Below are 18,592 nucleotides of genomic sequence, written 5' to 3' on the forward strand. Positions count from 1 at the left end.
TTCCAGCTATTTCACTTTGAGTATTATGAATGCTAGCTGATGCTTCGTTTTATAGATCTATAAAACTTGAAAGGTCAAAGCTAGTTTCAAACATAATAATTGTAGATTAGAAAGTCAATTTTTTTGCAATGGATAATGTTAAGGAGATCAATTTTTTAAATCAAATTTTGTAAATCAAAATTTTAAACCAAATTTTGTAAACCAAATTTTTAAGCTAAATCTTCACGACTCTTTGGAAAGATTTTTTAATGTGTTCAGAACATGAGATAATACACAATGTATCTCTATACAAATGATAAGATTCTTGTGTTAAAAAATTAAATTTCTTACTAAAAATAGGAAACCTCTCGGACCAGGAGGTAACATCTTGTTCTCGTTCTTGCCTTTTGATATGCATGCTTGCACGATGCGAACAAGGGCAAGCACCCCAATTGTTAACCAAATCCAAAGTGCCATATTGATATTGCGCTCTTTGGGAGTTCTCTATTTGTTTCTTTGAGTATTATGAGCTGTAATAGTGGAAAGATCAACCAGCTAGTTTCAAACATATTAATTGTGGATGAGACAATCCTGTAAATTTTCATTTGGAAAGGTCAGCCAGCTTGTTTCAAACATATTAATTGTCACATCCCGGCCCGGGGGGCACCACTTCCCGGGCCCGATCCACCACCGTAGCACGATATTGTCCGCTTTGGGCCCCGACCACGCCCTCACGGTTTTGTTTTTGGGAACTCACACGAGAACTTCCCGATGGGTCACCCATCCTGGGAATGCTCTCGCGCGCTACTCGCTTAACTTCGGAGTTCCCATGGAACCCGAAGCCAGTGAGCTCTCAAAAGGCCTCGTGCTAGGTAGGATGGGAATATACATTTAAGGATCAGTCCCCTGGGCGATGTGGGATGTCACATTAATTGTGGATGAGACAATCTTGTATATTTTTTTAATGAATAATGTTAGGGAAATTAAATTTTTACATTAATTTTGTAAACCAAACGATGTGGTTATTGATGATTAGATTATTAATTAAGTGTCAATTAATGTGTTTATTTCTTATTAGTGACACGTAATTTGGTTTGCAAATTTGGCAAGGTTATAAAGATACTAGAAGCTAGTTGGGCGACAAGCTGGGCCTAGCTGCTAGGTGGGACTTAGGCAGGGGCCAAGACGGCTTTAAGTAAATTTATTATATGTTAAATAAATGCTTATTTATACTTAAAAAACACACATAATTATATTGTGATGCATTAATTACAAAATAAAATGACATATAAATTATAAAGTATTAGAATATATTGAAAACATGGAGAACAAATATATAATGATTGTTCATCCAAGTATTCTACAAGTCTCTTACATTTTGTTGAAAAAATAAAAAGAAAAATAAATGTTATTGATTTTATGTCTAAGTTAGAGTCATGACCTAAGCGGGTGTTTGGGCAGGTTTAGGCGGGCTAGGTGGGCGCTTAGGTGGGCTAGGCGTACACTTAAGCAGGTTTAGACGCACTTTCTTAATTTTTCAAATGCCTAGGAACTAATCAGGACAGTGGCTAGCAGCCTAGCGCCTAGACAAGGCCTAAAGGCTCTAGGCATGGATTTTTCAACTGTCCACATGCGTTGGTCCCTAGGATCCCTAGGGAGGGGATTCGGCAAGGAACCAAATCCTATTTATTTGTGAATGTGAGTGAAAAAGTTGAAAACGAACTAAATTATTATAATTAATTTATTATAAAATTTATTTTATTTTATATTCATTAGTGTAGATAATATCATATGTATTTTGAAAAAAAACTTCATTAGGTGTTTTGTGTTAAAATTTTGTTTGTGTTGCAGTCATATTTAGAATAGGAATGTGATTGTGTAAATCCTAGGGAATCATGGAATGTATCTTATATTCCTATTAGGAGTAGATTACCTATTCAATGTTGTAATCCTAAAGGGAAATGTTTTTACCTATCCTACTACTATAAATAAAGGCACAATGGGGTGAATCAAATACACCTCACAATTAAATCAATTTCTCTTCTCTCTCAATATTGTCGAACCCCTCTCTCTCTCAACCCTAGATCATTCAAACAAATAGGCTTATAATACATTATCAGCACACTCTTGCTAAAAGCTGAGGAATTGACGCATCATAGGAGGAGGCCATCATCCAACACATTCAAAGGCTTATTTGTTTTTCGCTAATCAGGTACGCTTAAAATAAAAGAAGATATTTGAAACGTCCACGAAGCATGAAAACATTCCCTATGATGCATGAACCCCTCTATGTTTATATTTTCCTTTCGATATATATATATATATATATATATTGTATATGTTCATATATTTGTCAATATATATATATATATATTTGTTTCATGCATCGCACAATTAAATTGTTATGTGGAATTTGTGAGTCAAAATATATAAAATAAATTAGAAGCATATTTAGGGTTTCCTAAACCCTAAGGGATTATGAAAACTATATAGGAATGGGATATGGTGCAGCATACCACCGCACCATCACTATGGACACAACACCAGGCCACGCCCTAGATTTCAACTTGTCAGGGCCTGAAGCCCTATGCCCAAAATGCTGCCAGCCCAGATTGGCTGGGTCCAGTCTTGCATGCTGCAGCCTTTATGGTTGCTGGGCTCACTGCCTGCCCCCGCCTGCATCCAATCTAGCTAGTTAACTGGGATTTTCCCACGGCCCGTGTCCCATACAGCCACTTCCCGTGCCAAACTCGCAAGCCTTTGAGCTTGCTTCCGTGCCCCCTCCCTCTGTCTAACTTCGAAACCCAGCTGCGGCTGGGGTTTCCCTTTCTCACCCGTGGCCTGCAGCCATCACTTGAGGTCCTTTGGGCCTTGCCTTATGCTTAAGGCACCCAAACCCATGCCATATTACCCACGGCACTAAGCCCAAATTATTTTGGGGCTATATTTTTTGACCAATAATATTATTTTATTATTTTTAATAAATTTTAATTTTTTTGATATTAAAAAATCTTAATTTATTAATATTTAGGGTAAATTACACTTTTATAGCTCAGGTTTGGGGTCTATTTCAAATCCTTACATCTTCAAAAAATTTCACTTTCATACCTTAAGTGCTATTTTATTTCAAAATAATACATGCGTTACATTTTCCATCCATTGATTTGTTAAATGCTGACGTGGCTGCCACATATAAGCCACGTGGTTGTCAAATATCTGTCACATGGCAAAAAATATAAATTTTTAATTTAAAAAATATTGAGTGATTTTGCTTAATTTTGCAACCAAGGAAATCCCAGTTTTTTTTTCAAAACACGAGTTAGTAGTATCAATTTGAAAGCCCACCTTTACTTTAAAAAAAAAAAAAAAGTTTATCAAGTACTCAATTGCTTTTTTAGGGTAAAGTACAAAAAACTACCTCAATTATTAGTGTCACAACACTTTCATACCTCATCTTTTTAAAATGACAATGACATATCTCAACTTACGAATTTATGTCAATGTTAGACCTCCGTCAGTTTTTCAGTTAATTTTTCTATTAAGTGCTGACGTGGCTTAAGATGGGCTCCACTCCTTAGTCCAACTAGATTAAAAAATAATTAAATATTATAAAATTAAAAATAAACTTATTTTTTTATATAAAATTGTGGGATCCACCCTCTATCTCTCTCTCCTCTTTCTCACGCCTTTCTCTCCGTCAGTTTTTCAGTTAATTTTTTTATTAAGTGCTGCCGTGGCTTACGATGGGCTCCACTCCTTAGTCCAACTAGATTAAAAAATAATTAAATATTATAAAATTAAAAATAAATTTATTTTTTTATATAAAATTATGGGATCCACCCTCCATCTCTCTCTCCTCTTTCTCACGCCTTTCTCCTCTCTCACATTTCTCTCTTCTCTCTCCCTAGACAACAGCATCCCCATAACCTAGAAACCTTTCCCACCCTTCCCACCCGTCCCTCCCTCCCCCCCCCCCCCCCGGCCCAACCTTCATCCACATCATCTCTCTCATCTCTCATCTCTCATCTCTCTCTCTTCGGTGGCCCACAAATTGACGAAAGGTCGACACTTTTTCTCCCCAATGCCACGAACTCCCTATCCTCCCTCACGAAGCTAATGTGCCTCATGCCGTCGTGAATTCCGAAGCCTGGATTCTCCGCCACCAAAAACCCATTGTCGGATTCCCCAACCCCTTCCCTGCAACGCCACGACATAAGTGTCGGAGCCTTGACCCGAAGAGAGCAAACTGGATTCGGGCAAAATCTGCACCTGTACATTATTATTGGCTTTAAAATCTCTGCCGTTGATCTGAGCATTAGAATATGAAGAGTTAGGATTGACGAAAAAGCTTAGAACTCTTAGACGTCGTCGGTCTCGGGGTATACGATGGCGTCATCTTCGTCATCCTCGTTGTCGGCTTCCGGAATGAGGATGATCCGAGATGTTGGAGAGAGAAGACTCTGGGTGATGGCGTGTACTCCATTATTATCTTCTTCCCGACTTCGGCAGACTTGGATTTGGGTTTCTGCTTTGGGGTGGTTTGGCTTCGGACGACATCGTTCTGGGCGGTGTTGTTGCTGAGGTTCTGGTGAATGGTGGAAAAGTTGCAGGTAGCCTAGGGAGAGAGGAGAGAGGAGAGAGAGATGGAGAGAGAAAGAGAGAGAGAAAAAGAAAGAAAGAAAGAGAAGAGAGAGAGGGTGGTGGAAGAAGGATGGACGGGTGGGGAAGATTAGGGTTTTCTGTTTGAAAATGGGGAATTAGGGTTAAGGTTTGGGTTCAAAAGGGACGAGAAGAGGTAGGGGAAGGGAAGAGGTGGGGGATGGGGGTGGGTTGGGGAAGGTTGGGGGGACGGGGAAAATTTTGGGGTTTGTCGAACAGAAGAAGAAGGTTAGTGCGCGTGGAGAAAAGGGGAGGCCTTCACCCCTTGACACACCCCGACCGAAATCAGGGCATGCTGACCACCACGTGAGAGTGATGTAACCATGTGCACAGTGCAGAAGCTAAGAATAATAATAAAAGTGTGAATAAATAAAAATCAAACTACACACAAAGTAATTAACATACGCGTGCAAGCGTAAGTGTGAAAAACAATATTCAGAGCACAGAAAACCTAGTGCACTCCAGAGGAACAAATACTAACTAAGCACACCCAGAAGGGTCCTACACTGGTGATAATCTGTCAGATATGTCGTGGATTCCTCGTGTGCCACCAAAAGAACAATCCAAACTAAAACCTAGAGAGGCGCAAAACAGAAAATGTGAGTGGGCAAAAACAAAGCTTTTCAAAATCATTTCATTATCAAAAGTTCTAACCCCTCGCCGTAAAAACTGTATAATTTCCCAAAAAATAGAATATACACATATATAGAAAACATGCTCAGAAATATGCCATGTCGAATGCCTCTACATAAAATGTAAGTAACTCAGGTAATGCCAATCAATGCAATGTAATATGTCAGCCGGAGTCACCTAACGTGACCTGTACGGCTGAATCTAGAGCTCAAATCCCCAACTCACTAACTATACCTGCACACGAGTCGGAACCACCTAAAGTGGTCTATACGACAGGACTGGGTGTAAATAAATATGCTCAAGTGCTACGATCACGTAAAGACTGGGCAAATAATCGCAGGTCACCTACGAGTCGGAACCACCTATAGTGGTCTGTACGACAGGACTATGCACCTAACTTGGATCCAAGATAAACGTGTGGTTCGGGAGGTGAACATCACGTGAAGGACTGTGCCCTACTCTGGGCGGGAGCACTAACACCGGGGGTGCAGGTTATGAGCTCTCTACGTAACTCACATAACTACTCATTACAATCATAAACCATAACTTACCTGGCACTTACTTGTGCGTCCGCAGTACCAAATATACATATATGCAACTACTAATGTATAAATAAATAAGCAAACGCAACGTATGGCATTTAAAACATATAAACATTCCATTTCATTTTCTGGGAAACACCACAATATATAGGTATATACGGAAAACCAAAAGCCCACTCACTGGTATGTGGAAGGGTCGTAACCCCCTTGCTTCGAGTAACTGCGCTCGTCCTCGGGATAGGTCTCACCTATATGTGAAACAACTATAAAAACGTTAATTTAAAGCACATAATCAAAACTAGGTAATAACTTCTCATACAATGCTCAAATGGGGTGTATGAATACACCAACATGATCTACTCAACCTCGCGAACATCCCCATATTTTTAAAATAATTTTCTGACGTCACACGCGCCCCCACGCGCCGGCCAAGGCACAACCAGACGCGCCCCCCACATACCAGGCACACTAACGGTGTCAGTTAACGTCGTCAGGAATATTCTGTTAAAACTAACAGATTCCGTTAAAATTAACCTAACACCGTTAAGAATATTTCGTCCAAACTGACGAAATATTCCGTTTTCTTCTTCGGCACACCTCCGGTGCTGTCGTCGTCGCTGGAAAACCAGAAAAACTTCAAACCTTCGTTTCTCACTCGTTTTTCAACCAAATTTCATGAAATTTGCATCAAAATGAAGCTTACAACAAGTCGAACAAAACCTTACCACTTTCAAGCCCTGAAATTCACGAAATCTCGCCGGAGAAACTTCACAAAATCCGGCGAAACCTGCAACTCACTATCCCGACGTCCAAAACCTTCCAACGAACCACCCCAAGCTTCCTAAGGACCTCACTAAGCTTCCTACAAACTTCAAATTCCCTGAAAAACGACATTTCACATGTGCATGAACAGTGACCAAAATCAGGTTCCCTGGTTCGACGTGAAATCGAAGGATTTCCTACCTGAAATGGGTATGGTTGGACTCGTATGGTCCTCATGAACACAAAGGTATAGTTTTCCACCTCGATCTACAACGTTTTCACTGGTTTTGGTACTTGTCCGTACGAAGAAGAAGAGAGAGAGAGACAGGACATGGAAAGTATACGGGAAGGAGATAGGGATGAGAGTGTGTGTGGGGTCCAGATGCAGCCAACAAGCCCACAAAACAAACACCCCAAAATGAAACATAACCACTAGGAGCAAAATCGTCATTTCACACCTACGGTACGAATAATCCGGAACGGGCTGTCACACCCTTAGGCCATTTTAATTTTTTTTTATTCTTAATTTTTTAATTTTATAATATTTAATTTTTAAAAATATATTTAATTATTTTTTAATCTAGTTGAATTAGTGAGTGGGCCCCGTTTATAGCCACGTCAGCCCTTAATAGAGAAATTAACAAAAAAACTAACGAATGTCTGACTTTGTCACAAATTCATAAGTTAAGGTACATTGTTATTTTAAAAAATGAGGTATAAAAGCGTCATTCGACCCATAGTTGAGGTAGTTTTTTGTACTTTACCCCTTTTTTTATATCTATTTATTTTCACAATATAACAAAACATAATTTTTTTTTTTTAAATACAACAATATCCAACTAACTCTAAACTTCACAATATGCTACCGAATAATTTAATTTTAATTCGGCATATTTTCAATGATAAGAACAAACAAATGAATCAGGATCCTCGCCGGATCCATTCCCTAGGGATCCTAGGGATCATGCAATCGTATCCGTTTATCGTATATCATGCGGCCAGTTTTCGTTAGGTACTATTTATATTTGAATTTAAAATTTAAAATTTTCAATGATTTATGACCGCACAATATACGATAAATAGACACGATTACGTAATTTCTAGGATCCCTAGTAAATGGATCCGGCGAGGATCCTAGTTCCAAATAAATAGACCCCAAACAAAGACCCGGTCCTGTTTGGGTGAACAAGGACTCGGTCCTTTCACGTCATCGAAGCTGCTTCCGCGGCGCTAAAGGGCAGAGTTGTCCTTTCACCGGCACGACTTTTCTCAGCTTAATTTTCTTTTAATTATTAGGAAAAACTCCCATCTCCTTATAAAAATATATATTCCAAGAAACTATCAAAATATGTGATCACAAAATAGGACAACCAACTACCCGTGGTTTTCTTAGCTGCAACTCCTTCCTGTTGAATTTCCAATCTATTCCGCCGGCCGTTCAATCTTGAATCTTGTCCAATGGGCCATTCAATCTTTGAAATCATAATCTGGAAGGGAAATACTTTCATCCACTTGTATATTTTCTTAATTATTATTTTTAAGATCATTTTTACAAAATAATTAATTAAATTCAAGATCCTTAGTTATTCACATGCATTCAAGAAATAGATTATCTTGATATTAACCAACATTTCATTATAAATTGTCCATTTATTAATTATATATGGATGACACATTGATATTTGATTTAATTGATTTCTTTTTTTGAACAAACGATATTATCTACATTAAATAGAGGGGTTAGCCTTAATTAGCCCCACAATAAGCTAGCAATAATGTGGTTCAAATTTGCCGTTGGCGAGAATTGAAGCTAATACTTCTCTTATAAATGAAAAAGAATACCACTAGATTGTAGTACTAAGTAGCATTTAATTGATTTTTTATAAGAATAATTTTGAAACAATGGTTAATAAATCAACGATTTTAAATACAATAACGGCAAAATTGGACAGGTCCAAGAAAATAAAATAATAGCAAAAATGGACAGGTCCAAGCTGCAAGTAGTTGGACTTTTCCACTCCTCCACACTTATAAAATCAAGCGTCAGTTAGCATTCATAATACACAGAAACAAATTGAGACCTGGTCGAAGTCTGAAACAGCTGAAACCTCCCTGAAAATTCCCATAGAGCAATATGGCACTTTGGATTTGGGCAACAATTGGGGTGCTTGCACTTGTTCACATCCTGCAAACATGGATATCAAAAGGCAAGAACAAGAACAAGATGCTACCTCCTGGTCCGAGAGGGTTTCCTATCATTGGCAGCCTCCCCTTGTTAGGGAAGGTCCCTAACAGGGATCTTTATCAACTAGCCCAGAAATACGGCGACATCATGTACATGCGGTTAGGCCTCCACCATAACGTTGTTATCTCGTCCCCACGAGCGGCCGAGCTGTTCCTCAAACACACGACCTTACTTTTGCAAGTAGACCACCTCATGAAGGTGCAAAGCACATCATCTTTGGGCAAAAGAACATGAGCTTTGCTGAGTATGGCTCGTATTGGCGCGATATGCGAAAGATGTGCATGCTCGAATTACTTAGCAACCACAAGATCAACTCTTTCAAGGCCATGAGGAGAGAAGAGGTTTCTCTTTTGATTCAATCTGTTCAAGAGGACGCCAATAATCGACGGGTTCCTATCAATCTCAGTGCCAAGATCTCATCGCTCGGCGTTGACCTGACCTGTCGGATGGTGTTTGGGAAGAAGTACAAGGACGATGAGTTTGACGAGAGGGGTTTCACGGCGGTGATGAAAGAGGCTATCCAATTAGTAGCAGCACCTAACTTGAATGATCACATTCCTTTTCTTGGGCCGCTTGACCTGCAAGGGCTCACCAAAAAAATGAAGACTATCAACAAGGCGTTTGATGCTTTTTTTGACAAGATAATCGACGACCATCTTCAATCCAAGGATGAAGAAAGAACAAAGGACTTTATTGATGTCATGCTGGGCCACATGGGGTCTGAAGAATCAGACTAACGAATCGAACGCGTGCATGTCAAAGCCCTTATGTTGGTAAGTATACATATCATTTTGCATATTTGTCTTTTCATTCTTGCTTGACATCAAGGAACTTGTTTCTTGTTATACGATTTAACATGATGTGGTCTAAGATTGTGATTCTGAACTATTAGGTTGACTTTCTTTTGAATATATTAAATTGACTGTTAATGGTACAAATTTGTAATTCATCATGTGCATTAAATTGTCATCTATGTACATGGATCGCACTACTATATATATACTTCATCTAACAATGAAAAATTTATTGGCAGGACATGTTCGCGGCCTCAGTGGACACACCTTCAACAGCAATCCTGTGGGCATTCTCAGAATTCCTTAGGCATCCACAAGTTATGAAGAAAGTCCAAAAGGAGCTAGAAAATGTTGTAGGTCTCAATAGAATGGTGGAGGAATCAGACTTGGAGAAATTGGAGTACTTGGACATGGTAGTGAAGGAAACCTTGAGGCTACATCCTGTGGTACCATTGTTGCTTCCTCATTTATCCATCGAAGATTGCACTGTCGATGGCTACCACATACCGAAAAATTCGCGCCTCATCATAAACGCATGGGCAATTGGGAGAGACCCAAGTGCTTGGGAAGATCCAGAGAAGTTTGTACCAGAAAGGTTTGAGGGCAGCAATATTGATGTTAAAGGAAAGCACTTTCAGCTTGTACCGTTTGGCTCTGGCAGAAGACGTTGCGCTGGAATGCAGTTAGGGCTTACTGTGATACAGTTTGTGTTGGCACAGATTGTGCATTGTTTTGATTGGGAACTTCCAGACAACATGTTGCCAGATGAGTTGGATATGACTGAGGTGTTTGGTCTTGTAGTTTCTAGGACCAAGGATTTGCTCCTTACTCCTTCATATCGCCTTCAGACTTGATCATGTTTTATGTGTTTGTAGTGTCTATATATTTTCCTACTTGTCATACGTATATGTCGTGGACTAGCTATCTTTTCTGTGTTTCCCTCCTTTTTTTTTAAAAGAGGGGCAACTAGTGGCAAATCACAGTTATCTATCCCTTCCGGAGGCATCTTTTCTGTGTTTCTACTGTCTTACATTTGTGTTCTTCACTTGATGAGGAGAACAGGAATGTAATAAATTAAATAAAGTGGTGTCAAACTTTCAATAATGAAAAGTCGTTATGAAACAACCTTACCAGCATGCTTACAACAACTCTTATGAAAGGAAGTTGATTTTCACACACCATTTAAATCTTTCACAGTTCCTTATTTTTCGAATATCAAATTAAACAAATCAAATAAAACAACAAACATAATTAAATAAAAGTGCATAGAGTAGAAAAAGGGCCCCTTACGGAAATACAAAAATGTGTCATTAATATTCTAATACATTTCAATCACTTTCTATGTATAGAAAAAAAAACCATGCAATTGTTGAATTAAAGGGTAGCTAGATCTAGGTTAAAAAATCCAAGCTTTTTTTTAAATTGAACGTATATCATAAGAAGCTTGCAAACGATACATCTTTTACATACGCATAATATCCACACACAACAAACATAATTAAATAAAAGTGCGTAGAGTACAAAAAGGGCCCCTTACGGAAATACAAAAATGTGCCATAAATATTCTATTTCATTTCAATCACTTTCTATGTATAGAAAAAAAAAACCACTCAATTGTTGAATTAAAGGGCAGTTAGACCTAGGTTCAAAAATCCAAGCTATTTTTTAAATTGAATGTATATCATAAGAAGCTTGCAAACGATACATTTGTTACAAACGCATAATATTCACGCACAACAAACATAATTAAATAAAAGTGCATAGAGTAGAAAAAAGGCCCCTTACAGAAATACAAAAATGTGCCATTAATATTCTATTTCATTTCAATCACTTTCTATGTATAGAAAAAAAAACCACGCAATTGTTGAATTAAAGGGCAATTAGATCTAGGTTAAAAAATCCAAGCTATTTTTTAAACTGAACGCATATCATAAGAAGCTTGCAAACGATACATCTGTTACATACGCATAATATTCACGCACAACAAACATAATTAAATAAAACTGCGTAGAGTACAAAAAGGGCCCCTTACGGAAATACAAAAATGTGCCATAAATATTCTATTTCATTTCAATCACTTTCTATGTATAGAAAAAAAAAACCACTCAATTGTTGAATTAAAGGGCAGTTAGACCTAGGTTCAAAAATCCAAGCTATTTTTTAAATTGAACGTATTTCATAAGAAGCTTGCAAACGATACATCTGTTACATACGCATAATATCCACGCACAACAAACATAATTAAATAAAAGTACGTAGAGTAGAAAAAGGTCCCCTTACGGAAATACAAAAATGTGCCATTAATATTCTATTTCATTTCAATCACTTTCTATGTATAGAAAAAAAAAAACCATGCAATTGTTGAATTAAAGGGCAGTTAGATCTAGGTTCAAAAATCCAAGCTATTTTTTAAACTGAACGTATATCATAAGAAGCTTGCAAACGATACATCTGTTACATACGCATAATATCCACGCACAACAAACATAATTCAATAAAAGTGCGTAGAGTAGAAAAAGGGCCCCTTACGGAAATACAAAAAATGTGCCATTAATATTCTATTTCATTTCAATCACTTTCTATGTATAGAAAAAAAAAAACCACGCAATTGTTGAATTAAAGGGCAGTTAGATCTAGCTTGAAAAATCCAAGCTATTTTTTGAACTGAACGTATATCATAAGAAGCTTGCAAACGATACATCTGTTACATACGCATAATATCCACACACAACAAACATAATTAAATAAAAGTGCATAGAGTAGAAAAAGGGCCCCTTATGGAAATACAAAAATGTATCATTAATATTCTAATTCATTTCAATCACTTTCTATGTATAGAAAAAAAAACCATGCAATTGTTGAATTAAAGGGCAGTTAGATCTAGGTTAAAAAATCCAAGTTTTTTTTTAAATTGAAGGTATATCATAAGAAGCTTGCAAACGATACATCTGTTACATACGCATAATATCCACGCACAACAAACATAATTCAATAAAAGTGCGTAGAGTAGAAAAAGGGCCCCTTACGGAAATACAAAAATGTGCCATAAATATTCTATTTCATTTCAATCACTTTCTATGTATAGAAAAAAAAAACCACTCAATTGTTGAATTAAAGGGCAGTTAGACCTAGGTTCAAAAATCCAAGCTATTTGTTAAATTGAACGTATTTCATAAGAAGCTTGCAAACGATACATCTGTTACATACGCATAATATCCACGCACAAGAAACATAATTAAATAAAAGTGCGTAGAGTACAAAAAGGGCCCCTTACGGAAATACAAAAATGTGCCATAAATATTCTATTTCATTTCAATCACTTTCTATGTATAGAAAAAAAACCACTCAATTGTTTAATTAAAGGGCAGTCAGACCTAGGTTCAAAAATCCAAGCTATTTTTTAAATTGAACGTATTTCATAAGAAGCTTGCAAACGATACATCTGTTACATACGCATAATATCCACGCACAACAAACATAATTAAATAAAAGTGCGTAGAGTAGAAAAAGGCCCCCTTTCGGAAATACAAAAATGTGCCATTAATATTCTATTTCATTTCAATCACTTTCTATGTATAGAAAAAAAAACCACGCAACTGTTGAATTAAAGGGCAGTTAGATCTAGGTTCAAAAATCCAAGCTATTTTTTAAACTATATATATATATATATATATATATATATATATATATATATGATCGAGGTATATTAAATAAGTAAAGAGATTGCTAAGTAGAAAGATTGAATGCAACGTGGTTGAAGGGGATTTAATTCTTATGATTTAAAATATTACAATTATTTGAAACTTTCAATTTTATCACAAACTTAATAAAAAGATAACAGTCAGTGGACGGATGAGAATCCTCTTGGGATTCTTTTTACGAGGATTCTAGAGATCCTCACATCATGATCGTTCATTGTACATCATGCAGTCAGTTTTCGTTATGTATTATTTGTGTTTTATTTTAAATAAAAATTTTAAAATGATTTATGGTCATACGATGTACAATAAACGGTTAAAATATAAAGATCCCTAGAATTTCTATAATTTGAATTTGGATGGAATCCATATCTATCAATGGGCCAACTCCTTATTGCGGCAAACACCATTTTGTAAGCGCGACTGTTCAGATGAATGTATTTTGCTTTGAAACGTCACCTTAATATAATGATAAAAATTTCGCAATCAGCCATCTTTTCCCGAATTTGAATTAATATGGCATTGGTCTCGTAGACAATAATGGGTGATGCAAAATTTAACATATTACGTGTTTTTGTTTTTAATTTTGGAAATTTCCAAGTACGACACTTTACAAGGTCCTTGTATAAATTTTAAGAAAATTTGACTATAAAATAAGAAGTTTTTTTTTTTTTTTGTGGACTCAAGCAAACACTCCAACTGACACTAGAAAATGCAGGCGATATGTGTGGTAGCGGTCAACTGAAGGAATCTATTTTTTATTTTTATTTTTTGAAGTTAGTGAACTACCTTATAGTCTGCTTAATTTATTTAGCCCCTTGACTTTGTTTTCCATTTTTTTTAATTTTCTCAACAAATATCAAGGCGTTAGGTGATATAATTTCAAAAAGGCTCCTTTTTGTGATAGTTCAGATGTCCATTGTTGTGATTCATGCTGCTAATGTTCCCAAGTAACTCAAACACTTTGACTATTTAAAACGCCAACGCGCCTCCAGATGATGCATTATTAACTCTTGGTAGTTTGATTTAGACCGTCAAAGAACAGTTTTGTATGTCTATCTCCATCAATGCCATTACGGGAACACTTTGTGAATAACTCTTTGTACCGCTCTCATGCCTAGCGGAACTCTTCATGTGGTTTTTGAGCAAAAGACAAAATTTTCCTCCTCATGGAAAGAGTCTTGGAGGCTGGATAGAACTCCCTTAGGAATTTTTCATTCAATAGCTCCCAGGAAGTAATGTTGCTAGATAGAAGTGTGAAAAGCCATGCCTTCGCCTTTTTTCTTTAGAGTGTAAGGAAAAAAGAAGTTTGATAGATTTGGCTGAAAATCTCTTAACCAAGATGTTCTTGCATTCCATAAAAAGTTTAGTGATACGCATGTTAGGATCATCGTGAGATAACACATGAAAAGTAGGCAAATTCCAACGTGTGATGCCTTATCTCAAATGAATCACCTTCCTCATTTTCTTGATAAACAATGCAACTCAGCAAGTCATTAGCACGGGCTGCTAAAGATTCTCGCAAGGGTCGGCCATCTGCTAGTATCACTAATGCTATTGTATCCTTATTGTTGAAAACCCCAGTAAACAGATTCTCCAGAAACGTTCCATGTAGTGAGGGTTCCCACATCAAATTACGTTCCCTTTGCCTCTGTCTTATCTTACGTTCACAAGGGCGGAGGCACTAATAAGTCAGTATAGGCCAAGCCCCACCCTCACTCTCTTTTAGCCATTCGTAACATTCAATTTTATATTTATTTAAAAAAAAAAAAACTTTAGTAGTATACCTCTTTTAGTTTATATAAAACTCTTAAATTCTGTTCACTAATAATTAAAATAAGATGTCTCTTTTTCATTGAATTTCCCAACAACACTCATCTTAAAAATAAATTTAATATTTTTATTTTATAAATGACTCTTAAAATTTAAATTTAAAGTCTATTTTAGTTTTACAAAAAATATTGTCAACCGAATAATAATAAACTTTGAGCTTTTCCTCGTCCCTTTCTTGATATTTCATATATTTCGTCCTCCAAATTCCCAACCCACAACATTATTAAAGTTTGTAAATCTCTTAGTTCTCTTTGAATTTTTACTAAAATTTTGAACATATATTTCTTTCTTCAAATTCCCAATCCATTCTTCTCATTTTTTTTGTTCGAAAGTTCCCAATTTATTCTATATTAACTTGGGTCAATGCTACAGAGACCATCTCCTTGAGCCATATTTTGAGACCACGTGATAATATATATGTTAATGGTTGGACTACCTCTTAAAATCATTAAAGAAGAAATCTAATCATCAACCGTCACTGTGACAGCCCGTCCCAGAAATATTACAACGTACGTGTGAAAAGACTATTTTGCCCCTAGTTCGATTTCTTTACGTTTATTGGTTGTTTTAGTGTTGTGTTGGCATGTTTTGGGCCACACACTCACAGTCCCACACACCACACCTTTCTGTCCCTTTCCCTGTGATTGTCCCGAGCCCTATTTCCCTTCCCATTCACTATATATGTACGGACACACACCCAAAACCCATTAAACTTCCACAGATCGAGGAAACCAAGGCCATATTCGAGCTCGTAAGGCTTGTAGGAGTCCAACCATACCATTTCCAGGTAAGAACACCATCGTTTTCACGTCGAATCCACAATGTCCGATTTGAGGTACTATTCATGCACACGTGATTTCTCACGTTTTAGGGAATTTCAAGCTTGTAGGTAGCTTGGTGAGGTCCCTAGGAGGCTCGGGGTGGTTCGTTTGAAGGATTTGGACGTCGGGATCACTAATTTCGAAGTTGGCCGGAGTTGGGTTGATTTTTCAGGTGAGATTTTGTGGTTTTTAGCACTTTAAAGTGGTATGATTGTGTTCCTCTAGTTCTAACCTTCATTTTGGTACAAATTTTGTGAAATTTGGATGAAAAACGAAGAAGATATCGAAGTTTAAAGTTTTCGCGATTTTCCGGCGCCGGCGACGGCGCCGGAGGCTCGTTGGAGAAGATAACGGAATATTTCGTCAAGTCTGACGGAATATTCCTAACGCCGTTGACGGAATCTGTTAAATCTGACGGAATATTCCTAACGGCGTCAGTTGACGCCGTCAGCGTTCCAGGCACGTGCCTGCGCGTGGCCGGCGCGTGTGGCAGTGCCTTGGCCGGCTCGTGGGGGCGCGTGCGGTGGTGAAAAATTATTTTAAACATATGGGGATGTTCCTGAGGTTGAGTAGATCACATTGGTGTATTCATACACCCCAATTGAGCAATGTATAAGAAGTTATTTCTAAAGTTTGGTTATGTGCTTTAAAATTAACCTTTTTATAGTTATTTCGCATATAGGTGAGACGTACCCCGAGGACGAGCGTGGTCACTCGAGGCAGGGGGCTACGACCCTTCCACTTACCAGTGAGTGGGTTTTTGGTTTTCTATATATACCTATATACTTATATTTTTCCCAGAAATTGATTTGAATTGTCATTTACCATATGCCATGCATTAGATTATCGTTATGTGTGCATCATTAGTTGCATTATTAGTGGTATATATATTTATATACATATGCTTATTGGGTGCTGCGGACGCACAAGTAAGTGCCAGGTAAGTGTTATTTATGTTTACATTCAGTAGTGAATCGAGATGCTTAGAGAGCTCATAACTTGCACCCCCCGTGTTAGTGCTCCCGCCCAGAGTAGGGCACAGTCATTCACATGTTGTTCACCTCCCGCACCACATGCTCAGCTTGGATCTAAGTTAAGTGCACAGTCTTGTCGTACAGACCACTTTAGGTGGTTCCGACTCGTAGGTGACCCTTGATTATTCGCACAGCCTTCACGTGATCGTAGCACTAGAGCATTTATATGTATTACACTCAGGCCTGTCGTACAGACCACTCTAGGTGGTTCCAACTCATGGGCAGGTTTAGTTATTGATATTGAGATTTGAGCTCTAGATGCAGCCGTACATGTCACGTTAAGTGACTCCGGCTGCCAGCTTATATGTTATTGATATGATTTATACCTGAGCACTTACATTTCATTCTGAGGTTCCGACATGGCATATTCTTGAACATGATTGGCATATCTTTATATATGTACATATGTTTATTTTCTGGGAAATATACATGTTTTACGGCGAGGGGTTAGAACTTATTTGTTAAATGGTTTTCGAAAAGCTTGTTTTTGCCCACTCACGCTTTTGTTTTGCGCCCCTCTAGGTTCTAGCTGTCTAGCAGGTTTGGTGGTTTCCCAGAGGGCTTCCCGACATTTCTGACAGACGATCACCAGCGTAGGGCCACCTTCAGGTGTACTGTTGTCGCGTCATTTTAGTTTGGACTGCTCTAGGCGTTATGCTCTGAACTTGTGTCTCACTTACGCTAGCACTTGTTGTATTACCTTATGTATGCTAGTTTTTATTTATTCATACTACTTACTTACTATTTGTTTAGCTTCCGCACTGTGCACATGGTTACGTCACTTCCACGTGATGGCCAGCATGCCCTGATCTCGATCGGGGTGTATCACCTCTTAAGATGTTTTCAACGTGTTTAAAAATAGAGAAAATTATTTAATAAACAACTAATTGAATCACATTATTGCTAGCCCATTATGAGGCTAAGCTCACCCGATCCCCCTTAGTGTAGATAATATCGTTTGTTAAAAAAAAAAACAATCACTTGACAATGTATTTAATCACATTATTATCCACGTGCGAAATACTTTTTTTATAACCGGCATTACATACCTCATAAGATATTTTAAACGTGTTTAAAAATAGAGAAATTGAATCACATTAAACAAAAGGAATATCAAATATTTGAAGTAAATGAATAATTTTAGATCATGCTAGAAGAAATCCCTCATAAATCAATTAAAGCAACTGAATTCACATAATAAAATCGGTCTCCATAAAATTTACATTAAAAATAGAGAAAATAACATTTAATAAATAATTGATTGAATCACATTATTGCTAGCCCATTGTGAGGTTAAGCCCACCTTTCTCCCTCTTAGTGTAGATAATATCGTTTGTTTAGAAAAAAAAAATCATTTGACAATTAATTTAATCACATTATTATCTGCGTGCGAAAGACCTTTTTTTTATAACCAGCATTACATGCCCCTTAAGATGTTTTGAACGTGTTTAAAAATAGAGAAAATGATATTTAATAAAGAACTGATTGAATCAAATTATCGCTAGTCTATTGTGAAGCTAAGCCCACCCGCTCCCCTTAGTGTAGATAATAATTTGTAAAAAAAAAAAAAAAAACATTTGACAACTTATTTA

At 37.2% G+C, this 18,592-nt stretch overlaps 1 pseudogene; it reads left to right on the top strand.

Annotated features, from left to right (window-relative positions):
• Window positions 1-8,627: 8,627 nt before the first annotated feature.
• On the top strand, window positions 8,628-10,563 carry LOC103961824 (annotated as a pseudogene).
• The last annotated feature ends 8,029 nt before the right edge of the window (window positions 10,564-18,592 follow it).

Source organism: the organism of the source record quoted next, unplaced genomic scaffold (genome assembly GCF_019419815.1).
Source record: "Pyrus x bretschneideri cultivar Hongxiangsu unplaced genomic scaffold, Pyrus_bretschneideri_v1 Contig38, whole genome shotgun sequence".
Lineage (NCBI taxonomy): Eukaryota > Viridiplantae > Streptophyta > Magnoliopsida > Rosales > Rosaceae > Pyrus > Pyrus x bretschneideri.